Source organism: Argopecten irradians, chromosome 16, assembly GCF_041381155.1.
Source record: "Argopecten irradians isolate NY chromosome 16, Ai_NY, whole genome shotgun sequence".
Classification (NCBI taxonomy): Eukaryota; Metazoa; Mollusca; class Bivalvia; order Pectinida; family Pectinidae; genus Argopecten; species Argopecten irradians.
The window spans coordinates 23,993,076-24,007,306 of record NC_091149.1 but is presented as its reverse complement, the minus strand read 5'-3'; the positions used below and the strand labels follow the sequence as shown (position 1 = coordinate 24,007,306).

General features: G+C 37.1%; 1 protein-coding gene across 2 annotated transcripts in view; it reads right to left on the bottom strand.

The window, feature by feature from the left end:
* LOC138310343 (probable methyltransferase-like protein 24) overlaps positions 1-14,231 on the bottom strand; it is a 67,308-nt gene that overhangs the window by 32,091 nt on the left and 20,986 nt on the right. Inside the window, exon 1 of one of the 2 annotated variants that reach the window (XM_069251528.1) lies at positions 3,964-4,005. The exons of the other annotated variant lie outside the window; for it this stretch is intronic. The gene's annotated coding sequence lies outside the window, so the exon portion shown is untranslated. Of the gene's footprint in view, positions 1-3,963; positions 4,006-14,231 lie in introns of those variants that run through there. 2 annotated transcript variants of the gene reach the window in all.

Genomic DNA, 14,231 nt, shown 5'->3' with positions numbered 1-14,231 from the left:
CGGTCCATGTTTCCTGTATCCAGCCAAGTTTCAAGGATTTTATAAAGGCTTCAACAGAAAACAATCAAAATTTATTATCCCTTATATCTAGATATTCCTTCCTTGGATACAAACACACATTATTTATTTCATTTTATGAGGTCTGTCGTTCCAGGAGGAAAACTAAAAATAAGCAACAGATTTAAGATCAAAACATTATATCTTTCCTGACGGGTATCAGGCAGGTTTGATAAAGAACTTACATTGCAAAATATAGTATTTTTATCCATGCTTTTAAATAATTCCCAAAATTAAACTATTTCAAGACCTTCTCATAAAAATACCACAGTGGCTAACCGAAGATCAAAGGTTTTTTTCCTTCAAAAATTCTGATGAAAGTAACATACCCGGAATATTTTTATCTTCAGCATAATACAGTCACATCATATAAAGTACATTTTTGCCAAACGTAACGGTCTGATAAAAAGGCCTGTTATCAACTTAAAACTGATATAATTCTTTAAGAAATAACTCCAGAAGTTTAATTTTATATGTCATGTTTAGAAGGGATATGAGTCTCCAATTCTTTATTAAATTATGTGGTTTATTTCCCATAGGGATACACGTAATAATGCCCTGTCTTTGCGTTATGGAAAACTGCCCAACTGAGAATCCAAAATTCATAAATCTGATATCAAATTGTTTGAGATTCATTCAAAATTGCCTTTAAAAAATCCGCAGTAAAACCATGGGAACCAGGACTAATTGTTTTTCATTATTTAAGTACATTACCTGTTTCTGCCAGTGTTATAAGACGACTTTCTTTACGATAAGCTTCATATTCATCTTAATTTAGGAACATTACAACCCTGGGAAGCTAAGATTTATTTTTACAACTTCTCTGAAGCTGTACAGATCTTTATAAAATGTGGTATAAAATTTCTTTCCTGGTCCGGTATAAAATAGTATCGATGCTTTTGAAGATTTGGGATTACTTTTGAAATAAAATTTCTGGAATTAAAGAAAAATTAAGACGTAGAAGGTTTATCTTACCTCCTGTCAATGTAAACCACTAGTACTAAAGAGCTTCTAGATCAGAATGGCTCTGGCCTAGCGAGCGCGTTTTTAAATTCTAGGGGAAGCGTCAGGTTTTTCTTACCTACCTATCGTAAACCATCATATTAGTCTCCTAGTTCGGATAATAAACTATGGTTATATCTATAGTGGAAAATGAGATAGGCTCTTCTAGACGATATAGGTCGTTTCATTTAAAATAACTTATCTAAATTAGTTAACCTATCCATTGAATATTTGGATCTGCTGTGAGCGTGAGAAGTTCTCATGATTTGCGTTTCTTAAAGATTCGATCTTCTTACTTCACGAGTTTCTTGCTGGCTTTATGTCCCTATTAATTGTTTGAATTATGGGATATGGGTGCATTAATATGATTTCTCTTCATTAAAGTTTCTAAAAAAATAACTGATCGTCAAGGTACGCAGAATTTGTAGAAGTGAAGCATTTACTAGGAACTATAATTGTTGAGAAAGGAGATGTCTGTTAAGTTTCTACAGCAAGGGCAATACCTGTTTTTTAATCATTCTAAATAGAGACATTACTGTATACTATTTCGTCATAGTTCTTCTCCTTCGTTTTAGAAGTGAATTTTTTCGCATTTTTCATATGGCAATTTGTCTCCTTTCTTAAAATTGGTTAGACTCTAATTGATTCAGTAGCGGATTAGTCATAGGGAGAGTGGGTCTGTTTCATTGTTAACCAAGTTCGATAGTAAAAAAATTTCGTTCTTTGCCACTCCATTCAAGACAGAAGTGTGACGTATACGGTTAGGCTAGAATTATGTGAGCAGATACAATATTTGATACTTTGCCAACGCGCAAATGTGTCTACCCCTCTTGCAGTTTTCTCTGAAACGTAAGAACGTTATGCCTCCAAAAAACAACGACATGAACAGTCACATATCATTAGCATACAAACGCAAATGCAATGTCCACTCGATTATACCTCTGGTAAGAATGCGAATTCGGAGTAGCATAAATGTTGTAATTGAAGATACTAAAATTTATCTTAAACCGTATAGGAATGAAAGTCTTATCTATCTAGGTTGTGTTTTTTTTAGTATTACCTGCCTAATACTGTGATGCTTCAAATGTAAGCGTAAAATATCAAGGCCTTCACACTTCAAATTAATTATTATAAGCTTTATTATAATTTTTATTATATTTTCTATCCTACATAAAACTGTTGCGACTGTTATCATCTAACCTTTGTTCAGGGGTCTTAAAACAATGTTGTAAAGATTACCACATTAATGCATTGTATTCTGAAATTGTCTAATTGTAGTCTGAAAATCCAATTGTTAGTAAAAACAGGTTACATCGCTAACTAAGGTCCCATAGAAGTGTTAGTGTGAACTGCTTGTATTTTGACCTTGAGATTAGGACATCAACGTAGCAACGGACCAGAGAAATATCCATTTTAGAAATCTATTTACTTTTCTTTGTGGAGCTACTTAACTCTCACGATACGTAATGTGTTGTCAGTAAAGCATTGTGCACTATGTGTGCCCCGAAGGATGTTTGTCACAAGGGAGAAGTGAACTGAGGAATAAAAAACAATCAAACCCCCGTCAGGTAATTCATTCCATTTTGTAAATAAATCAATACGGGTGTTTTTTAATCTCGAAGGTAGGGGGAACAAACATCAACTCCTTATAACTTCATCGCTTGAGAAACTGGGCGGACTTGGCACGCCGAGACCCCTGGCGGATTGGCCGATAACATGCTATATATACTACTGTACATGTTAACATGAGGAAAAGAATGCGTTTATATCATGCAATTCAGGTAATGTATTTATCACTGGTAATCATTGGCTTAATTCTGTAATTGTGTGTATTGCAGAATTATCTGTCCTTGCGGGCTGTAGGTTTTGATTGTGACTGATGTCATGTTTTTTGCGTAGGGTGTAACGTCATAGTATTTTTTCCCCAGAGATAAACGACGTGAATTTCGCCTGCTACACACAAAAACTGACATCGAGCGCTCCCCAACTAATACAATACCATACCTCCAAGGTAGGACGTAACTCTGTATTTTTTACAAAGACCATCAGTATAAATAGCAGGAAAAAAATCTGACCATGCGGGGTTTGAGGGGGTGCCCACAGAATAGGCCAAAGAGTCATAATTAATAGGAGTACAGGCCAATACATTTAGTTGGAAATGGTCCTTCAGTTCTGAATATGTAGTAGGTTTCTCTTGTCTTCCCCGTAGCTCATAACAAAAAAATTGCCATGCTATATTTGTTATAAGCCTGAATCTAAAATATCATGCATACAATCTAACAAACTCCTCTTCATGAAAAATGATTAATTAAATTTGCTTTAGTTTTTCACACAATAAAGATTTATTTAAAAAATACCGCCCTTCACTCTCTATCACACTGTAGTAACAATAAAAATGACAAAAAGACACCATACAAAACGTGATGGTACTGACACTTGAAATACTGGGTCAATTGATGAGAGTGTGATAGTATGTGAGCGTAGGCAATCATAAGTGGAATGTGCATCCTCAGTATCTCAGGGTTATAGATATGATTATGTGTAAAATGCGGATATAATGGACAGTTGAACAGATGTGATAGTAGACCCTCGAAAAAGAGTATAGAGGATGAGCACATTGTGCACAAGAAAAATTCGTATACCAAACCCTCAGAAGCAAGATCTCTCGGTCAGGTTATATTACCTGGCGATGGCGTTTGTTACATTGTGAAGTACACACACTATAAATGGCCTGATAGTGGGTCGCAAGTACCAGCATACAATAATATTATTGAAGTCTCACGCATTCTAAGCTGACATGCAACATATATTCTAACCTATAACATGCGTACATCAACATGAGGAAGATCTGTATTTTTATGTATAAACCATTTATATCACTACTTATGTTTCTATGTCATTTACCTTGGTCGAGGTTTTTGCTCCAATGTTGAGTGTTTATTGTATCTAGACCCAACCATCTGTACCATCTGTAACATGTACAGTGTAAGCTAGTGTTACTGGTTAGCTAGGGTAAGCCGGTGTACAGGCGTGTATAGTTGACTAGTGGAGTGGAAGATAGGCTTATAGGCTATTCAGATAATTCATAACAGGCCTTGTGCCTTCCGCATCACGAAACACGATCGTCCGCCGCTCATTATATCTTTTTAGTGTGTATGTAACATGTATTTATTTTAACATTGATAAATAATTTCTTAATTTATTTATATAACATTGTATTCTGTAAATGCTATATTATGTAATCCCTTCCATTTGCTGACGGACCAACAGTTGCACTAATTGCTTACTTCTTGTCTGGAGAGGCCTCACCACAGAGGTTATCGAAAATTACTCGCTTTAAACAGCAACGCCTGCCGTGTAATTAATTTATTTACGATTATTCCTCATGGATATAATCTGTGAACAGTGTTTGGGGGCGTTTAAACAGCAACACGTGTCCGAACAGCCAGCAAAAACAACAAATATCACGGTAATTCCTCTCGGTAACCCAGCTTACCTTCCATTTAACCATGTCAAGAAAATAAATCCCTTCTCGCAACCTCTCGGGCGTGTTGTTCAATACAAATTGTTTTCATAGGCAAGGGTGTATCAAACATCATGTGACCTACAACAAATGGTCTAATTGAACGAAGCTGTAGGAACAACTCGCTAAAAAGACGTTTAAAACAAAAATTGATGTGGTAATTAACAAACAGATGTATGCTGGTCCTATGCACAAATAATTATCTGTAACACGGGGAGAATGAAATCTGCCAGCTTGTACAGCATTGGCAAAGTTTCATGAATCACGTCCAAAACTTTAAGTAATTCCTTAACTTAAAAATTCTACCTACGAAAGCATAACAGATATTTATAAGGATATCCTCTTTTCTCTCTTTACCTTAAGGGGTTTTTCCTTAACTTCCATAATGCTGTTCCTTTTCTTGAGAATTTTGAGTCAAGAAGGAGCGAATAATGTAGCTGACATTTCGAACATTTTGTCCTGTAACCACCCATGTGCACCCGACCAACTAGACTAAGGTATACCTGAGATACGAGCCGACAAAAGATAGCAACTAGAATTGTCAACTGTGCCATCTGTTGAAGGTCTGGATTGTATATTATTCATCATTGTAGTACTCATAGGTGGGTGACACCTTGAGGGAGTGTCGCAGATTAAAATGGCAAGAAAAAATGAAAGTGGCATCAAAAGTCGCTCATGGCATCAGTTGCTGAAATAACTCTTGGAGCTATTTCAGGAAATCATATCACTGTTTATAGTAAGAAATTGAAGTAGATCATGCGGGTGGCAGCTACGCTGCGGGCTCCGAGATCAACATGACAACGTGAACAAAGCCGCGATGCACGGTTGGGTTGGTTGCGGGGGGGCGGCTATACCGTGCACGTGCGTAGGCGCGCTGCGCCATATGGGGACCAGGGTCGTGCTAGCGGGTCCCCATTCGCACCCCTAACTCCCACCCCCCTAAACCCCCCTCCGCCATTCCCCAACCCGCTCCAGCACAAAACCGTGCACCCCGCCCCCGTCAAGCCCCAGCCCATACCCGGACCGTACATCTAACGTGCACCAGCTACCAACCCACGACCAATCCACAACTGCAAACAAATGCTCATCAGGTCTTAGACCATCAGTACAAAGATTATTAGGTGCAGACACGACGCCCCCTACAGTCAGAATAATCGGAGGCATAAGATAACTGACGCTAAATTGCTGATAATCGATTACAGATTTTATTAATCGTTTAATCGAACAAGCAAAGCCAGTGCATTGTAAGCTGACCTACACACATTGACAGAACAAGGCTTCGTCTATATTTGATCTGAGTAAACCATTCCGAACTGGAGTTTTCATCTCTTTATGTACATGTTTTGAACTCAACACAGTATAATTATGATGTTAGAAAAAACTAGTTAAATTACTTCTCTGTGGAAGTTAAAGTCATTAATAAATGAAAAATGTGGACCATTTCCATGAAAAAGAACATGATGAGGCAAAGACAATAGACACAAATACAACCGGAACACAGCCAGTAATGAACCGGGGCTCCATGCAACACGCTGTTCTCCAATTTTCACTAGCGATCGACTCCAATGTTGTTACAGTCCACGGAGAGTCCATTCGATTGATATACTACGGGCACTCGTACGTGATCCGCTTCCCTATACATGGGCTTCTCTTACAACTCTATTATCGCATGCCGGGACGCTCGGGAGGCGGAAAGGAGCAAGTAATCTTGAACATTTTAAATTTTATAAACTATTGTATGTGTTTATCATATTAAAAAGAATGTTTTTGTTCATATTCTAATGAATATCAAGAGTTGATTATGATTTATTATTTTTTTGATCACGGAAATAAAAAAGTTCATAGACGAAAAAATTTGGTCTTATGTCGCTCTGTGGCGATCCAGATTTGGTTTATTAGTCGTACATGTGAAGGTCATGTTAGGGATAACAAAGTACGTTTGTTTTTGTCAAAAAATCTATTTCTTATTTGTTGGAAGGCTTTTATATATATAAGGCTTGTCCTATAAGGTAGTCAGTAGTGAAACAGATAAATGTTGTCTTCAATTCAAAACGATTAATCGATTAGTACACGATTACACATGTGGACCGAATAATCGAATAACAAAAATAACTAATCGTATTCAACCCTAAAAAAAAAATGTTTGTTACTTGAATGGAAAGAAAAGACATTTAACAAAAATATAATTACAATATGGTAATTTGCTGATCTTAAGTATTTTGGGGTGGGGGGGGGGGGGGGGGCGGGGGTTTGTGTGTTATTTTTTTTTTTAATTATTTTTTTTTTTTTTTTTTCACATCTTTATTCTTTTTGTAATAAAAATTTATAGGGGGGGTGGAGATGCCTATAGGGTCTAATCTAGCTATATTGAAATGTACAATGGAACCGAACACACGTTTAAAAAAATTATTTTGATATACAACTTATCGAGAAATCCGAACACACGTAGACGTTATGTTGTTTCCCTGGAAAGAAGGCCCCGTCCTACGGGGTTGACTAAGCCAAACCTCGTAAACATAAGTAAGTAAAACACAGAAACACCGCCATGTCTTTAACCTGCTATATCGAATATTTCACTTTGTTAACCAAGCTGTACTACAACCACCTCCACTTTTTATATAAACAAGCGCACCGGTCCAGATAGCAGGCTTGTAATCGCGGTGCGAGACTCTGGTATTGGTGACCAGAGCTGTGTAGTACTTATCATAGAGTATGAGAGTCAGAAAAAATCCTTACAATTTAAAAATATCAAAAAAACTTGGAAAAAAAAATACCCCATTTGTACCATTTTGAATCTCCACTCCATAAGGATGCTGATAAAATGCGAATCATAGTACTTATCCAATTCTTAATTTTTTGAGAAGAACGTCGATTTTTTTAATGGGAATAGCGCAAAATTGACAACTATGTTGGCCCCAACCGCCACTGGGCTCCTGTAGTTGGTCAGCCCCCACCCAGCACTTTGTCTTTAAATAGGAACCCCCAATCACTGGAAGCCATATATAGCGAGATAGTTATAACGGGAGCGTACAGTATATTCAAATAAGCAAGACGGCACACATTTTAAATCCCCGCCCCAAATGGATGTTAACAATGCAATACAAGTGTAATCCTAATGCTTAGTTTTGCAGAGGAGATGACAATTAATAATGGTAATCCACCGACAGCCCGAGGAGAGGTCTAGTAAAAACTCAAAACACACTGTTTTTCATAAGATTGTGGTGGTTTAAACAGACGAACTTATAAAAACAAGGAAACTATGTCCCTCGAAACATAGAATCAATATATTGCTATAAATAGAGTATGAGCCATATGTTTTTACAGAGAACGATATTTATTATGCTTAAAAATCTCAACGAACACAGCACCCATGGGGGTTTATAAATAAATAGAACCCTGTAAAGAACAGAAAAATGGGTAAATTATGCTAAATGTAATGGGTTTCCTGTCCTTTTTTTTTATTCCTCATTATAGGTGGGGACATATTCCCTCTAACTCATGAACACATTGAGACACACACAGTAAATCATAAATCAAGTAACCCAATCATTTATTAACATTCAAGATGGCCAGTGGTTGTTTGGTAATCCTTAACATTTCAGATGTGCCATGTGGTTTTGGTGGATCATTAACATTCAGATGGCCATGTGGGTTTGGATGTGATCATTAACATTCAGATGGCCATGTGGTTTTGGTGATCATTAACATTCAGATGGCCATGTGGTTTTGGTGATCATTAACATTCAGATGGCCATGTGGTTTTCGGTGATCATTAACATTCAGATGGCCCACGTGGTTTTGGTATCATTAACATCAGAATGGCCATGTGGTTTTGTGGGAGACTCATTAACATTCAGATTGGCCATGTCGGTGTTTGGTTGATCATTAACATTCAGAATGGCCATGTGGTTTTGGTGATCATTAACATTCAGATGGCCACGTGGTTTTGGTGATCATTAACATTCAGATGGCCATGTGGTTTTGGTGATCATTAACATTCAGATGGCCATGTGGTTTTGGTAATCATTAACATTCAGATGGCCATGTGGTTTTGGTGATCATTAACATTCAGATGGCCATGTGGTTTTGGTAATCATTAAAATTCAGATGGCCATGTGGTTTTGGTGATCATTAACATTCATATGGCCGAGTTTGGATTTTGTTGATCATTAAACATTCAGCGATAGGCCATGTGGTTTTTGGTGATCAATTAACATTCAACTGGCCACGTGGTGATTGGCTCAGATCATATAACATTCATATGGCCATGTGGTTTTGGTGATCATTATAACATTCAAAAGAAGCCATGATGTTTTTCGAGTATATACATTCAATTAATCATTAACAATTCAGAGGGCCATGTGGTATTTCATTTGGTGATGATCATTAACTTTCAGATGGCCCATGTGGTTTTGGATAATCATTAACCAGTACATTCTATGGCCCTGTGGTTTATGATTAAGAGATGCTTTTGGCAATCGGGAGAACAATCCCGAGCAAAAGTGGTACACCAACCACGTTCCCTGGGCAATCAATCGATTAACCATTCCGATCGATGTGCCATGTTTTGGTTTTGGGTAATCATTAACATTTCAGAGATGGCCCAAGTGGTTTTGCGGGTGATTCATTAACATACAGATGGCCATTGTGGTTTTGGTGAATCCATTAATATATGTCAGATGGCCATGGGCACCATGTGGTTTTTGTGGGGGGGGGGCGGGTGATCATTAAACATTCAGAATGGCCATGTGGTTTTGGGTGATCAATTAAAAAAAACATTTCATGAATGGCCATGGTTGTATTTTGGTGATGCTTGTCGGGAGTTTTTGGTGATCATTAACATTCAGACATTGGACCATGTGTTTTTGGGGTGATGGCCCCATGTGGTTTTGGAGATCATTAACATTCTATGATGCCATGTTAAGGATGCTTTGGTAATTATTAACATTCAGATGGCCATGTGGTTTTGGGTAATCATTAACATTCAGATGGCCATGTGGTTTTGGTAATCATTAACATACAGATGGCCATGTGGTTTTGGTGATCATTAACATTCAGAATGGCCATGTGGTGGGTGATCAATTTTTGGTGATTTTGGTGATTAACAGATCCATCAGATCATAAACACCTGTAAATATATGTGGTTTTGGGGGGGGGGTGAAAATATCTGGGTGGGTTTTTAGTTAGTGATCAATCCAAAACAGTTTTCCTCTTCAGATTGTGTTTTGGACTTAACAAATCATATAAACAATACACTGTGACCTTTTACATCACACTATTATGGGGAGTTCATTTGATGAATATAACACTTTCTTCTTTTAGTTGTTTTGTTTTTTGTCTATTTTATTTATTTATTCATTTTTAATAATTTCATATTTGGAAAGAGCCTTGAAGACACTACCATGATCAACATCATAGATATAAAGCATACATTTCTTAAAAGACAAAATTGTCATGCCTCCATAAGATGACTGCCTATATAGATTTACAATGTACACACTTTCCCTATACATCCAAACGACAATAAATGCATTGCTCTCCCTCTACCTATTGTTTCATGTCTGTGAGTACTTTTCAGTACCTGGGTTCTAGGCCCAGTAAAGGACTTATCTGTAGCTCTATACTTTGTGAGTACCTTCTGTGTTATGTCTGGAACAAACATAACAAAAATAAAAAGACCCTATCTGTGTTAGTCCTGCCCATTACCCATCGATAAGAAGTACAAAGGATTTTTGTTTTATGGGGAAAGATAATATGCACTGTATGACAAAACCCAATTCTTTCATTATGAAGCTCTGTTCAACGATTGGAAGTGTGAAAGTCAGCCCCGAGGGTAAGCAAATATGCAAAGAAATGGTCTGAAACACTTAATTACCACCCACAAACCCCACCCTCATTGCCTCCATTCCTACCCCTTGTCCCCCACCCCCACAATCTCCAGCATACCCACTTCAAACACAGTCCGTCCCCTGCATCATCAACCCCACACAGTCATTTTATAACTATAAGTACCACAGTCATTCTATAGCTATAAGTATTATACTCCATACAACTGCAACAATAAAGCGTGGGACGGTAATATCACGGTATAAAACTATGCGGTTTTGTTCACAGTATTATTTATTCCTACCACCTTACACCCCACCACCTTATTTTCCAGATTGGGCCAAATCCTTATTTTTTGAGCAGTTATGAGTATCTTCCCCCACAAACAAACATAGGCAGTAGTGCTTTAGATACCTGGAGACATTATAATAGAATTAAAAGAACCTCCTGCAACTTTAAAATCACACATATGGAAGCATTTTGCATTCCGTATCATTTAAAAAGAAGGGGTAAAATCGACAGTGAAAGAGTAGAAATTTTTTACTTTTTGACAGATTTTACATATCTTGATGCGTATCAATTCATGTGACAAGTATTGTGATATGTATTGTATCGTGTGACAAGTATTGTGATATGTATCGTACGTGGGGGAAGTATTGTGATATGTATTGAATCGTACGTGTGACAAGTATTGTGATATGTATTGTAATCGTACGTGGGGGAAGTATTGTGATATGTATTGTATCGTAGGGGTAATTAATGTGATACGTATTGTATCGGGGGGGAAGTGTTTGTGATACAGTATTGTAATCGAGGGGGAAATATTGTGATATGTATGAAGTATTGTATATGTATCGTGGGGGAAGTATTGTGATATGTATTGTATCGTGGGGGAAGTATTGTGATATGTATTGTATCGTGGGGGAAGTATTGTGATATGTATTGTATCGTGGGGGAAGAGATATTGTGATATGTATATGTATTGATCGTGGGGGAAGTAATTGTGATTATGTCATGTAATCGTGGGGTGAAGTAATGTGATATGTATTGTATCGTGTGACAATATTGTGATAAGTATTGTATCGTGGGGGAAGTATTGTGATAGGAATTTGTATCGTGGGGAAGTATTGTGATATTGTATTGATATCGTGTAGGGGAAGTATTGTGATATGTATTGTATCGTGTGTGACATTAAGTATTTTGATATTTAATTGTATCTGGGGACAAAGTATTGTGATATGTATTGTATCGTGGGACAAGTAATTGTGATATGTATTGTATCGTGTGACAAAATTGTGATATATGTATGTATCGTGGGGGATATGTATTGTATCGTACAAGTGACTGGGGGTAACTTATTGTGATATGTATTGTATCCGTGGACAACGTATTGTGGAATTTATTGGTAATCTTGGGGGAAGAATTGTGATAAATGTATTGTATCGTGGGGGAAGTAATTGTGATATGTATTGTATCGTGTGACAATAATTGTTGATATGTATTGTAGACATGTGGGGTGAGTATTGTGATAATGTATTGAATCGTGTGACAAGTATTGCCAATGATATGTAATGTAATGTTCGTGGGGGAAGTATTGTGATATTGTATTGTATCGGTGGGGGAAGTATTGTGATATGTATTGTAATCGTGGGGGGAAGTATTGTGATGTAAGTATAGTACGTGGTCGTGACAGGGCGAATGTATTGGATATGTAATTCAGTATCGTGGGCGAACGTCTTGTGATATGTATTGTATCGTGGGGGAAGTATGTGGACTAATGTATTAGTATCGTGGGGGAACGTATTGTGATATTCGTATAGAGTATCGTGGGGGAAGTATGTGATAAGTATTGGTATCGTGGGGGAACGTCTGGTAGAACTAGATTTGTATCGTGTGGGTGAAGTATTGTGATATGTATTGTATCGTGTGGAACAAGTATTGTGATATGTATTGTATCGTGGATGAAGTATTGTGAAATGTATTCGTATCGGTGGGACAAGTATTGATGATATGTATTGTATCGTAGGGGAAGTATTGTGAATAAGTATTGTAGCGTGGGGGAAGTTTTTCTTGTGATATGTATTGTACTACGTGGGGGAATTATTAGTGGATATGTAATGTATCGTGTGAAAAGTATTGTGATATGTATTGATATCGTGGGGGACAGCTGTAATTGTGATAAGTATTTAATCGTGGGGGGGGAAGTATTTGTATATGTATTGGTACGTGGGGAAAGTAAGTATTTTTATCGTGTGATAAGTATTTGATAAGTAATGTATCGTGGGGGTAAGTATTGAGATATTTAATATGTATACGTGGGAGAAGTATTGTGATAGTATTGTATCGTGGTTAAAGTATTGTGAAATGTATTGTATCGTGGGGGGAATTATTGTGAAGTATTGTGATATGTATTGTATCGTGTGACAAGTATTGTGATATGTATTGTATCGTGTGGGTATTGTGATATTGTATTGTATCGTGTGACATTATTGTGAGTATTGTGATATGTATGTGTATCGTGTGGGGAAGTATTGTGATATGTATTGTATCGTGGGGGAAGTATTGTGATATGTATTGTATCGTGGGGGAATGTATTGTGATATGTATTGTATCGTGTGACAAGTATTGTGATATGTATTGTATCGTGTGACAAGTATTGTGATATGTATTGTATCGTGGGGGAAGTATTGTGATATGTATTGTATCGTGGGGGAATGTATTGTGATATGTATTGTATATGTGGGGGGGAAGTATTGTGATATGTATTGTATCGTGGGGGAAGTATTGTGATATGTATTGTATCGTGGGGGAAGTATTGTGATATGTATTGTATCGTGGGGGAAGTATTGTGATATGTATTGTATCGTGGGGGAAGTATTGTGATATGTATTGTATCGTGGGGAAGTATTGTGATATGTATTGTATCGTGGGGGAAGTATTGTGATATGTATTGTATCGTGGGGGAAGTATTGTGTATGTATTGTATCGTGGGGGAAGTATTGTGATATGTATTGTATCGTGGGGGAAGTATTGTGATATGTATTGTATCGTGGGGGAAGTATTGTGATATGTATTGTATCGTGGGGGAAGTATTGTGATATGTATTGTATCGTGGGGGAAGTATTGTGATATGTATTGTATCGTGGGGGAAGTATTGTGATATGTATTGTATCGTGGGGGAAGTATTGTGATATGTATTGTATCGTGGGGGAAGTATTGTGATATGTATTGTATCGTGGGGAAGCTTATTGTTGCAGCACTAACAAATATACCATTAAGCAATAAAATAAAACACAACAACCCTTATGCAAAGTTACTGACAAATCATTTCCACATTCAAACTCATCCAAAATATTACAGATGTTAGGCAGCAAACAGTTTAACTAGAACTTGGACTAGGGTCGGGGGTGGGGAGGATATATAATAATTATCGATTAATTGAGTTAATTGGCAAATTGAGCTAATGCAATACTATTGCTATTCTTATTGGTCATGAGATCCTGTTTGGCCATCAAAGGGAAATTAAACCATATTTATTCCAAATCAGATAGCTAATACAGACTACAATTGCAATAGTATATTGCATTCTGAATTCTACTGAATTCCAGTCTGTGAATTGGACATGTCATTCTTCTGGTGCAGTGTTCGCTTGGAGTCACTTCCCTTTGCTGTGTCAGTGACAATTCATCATTAAACACACTAACAATTGCGATTAAGAACAATAATATGTCAGTGTTTGTTTTTGATTGAATAGCATGGGGAAAAGTGACTTTTGATAACGACTGTTAGTCTGTTATCGTATTAAACCTCTACGAATACTTCA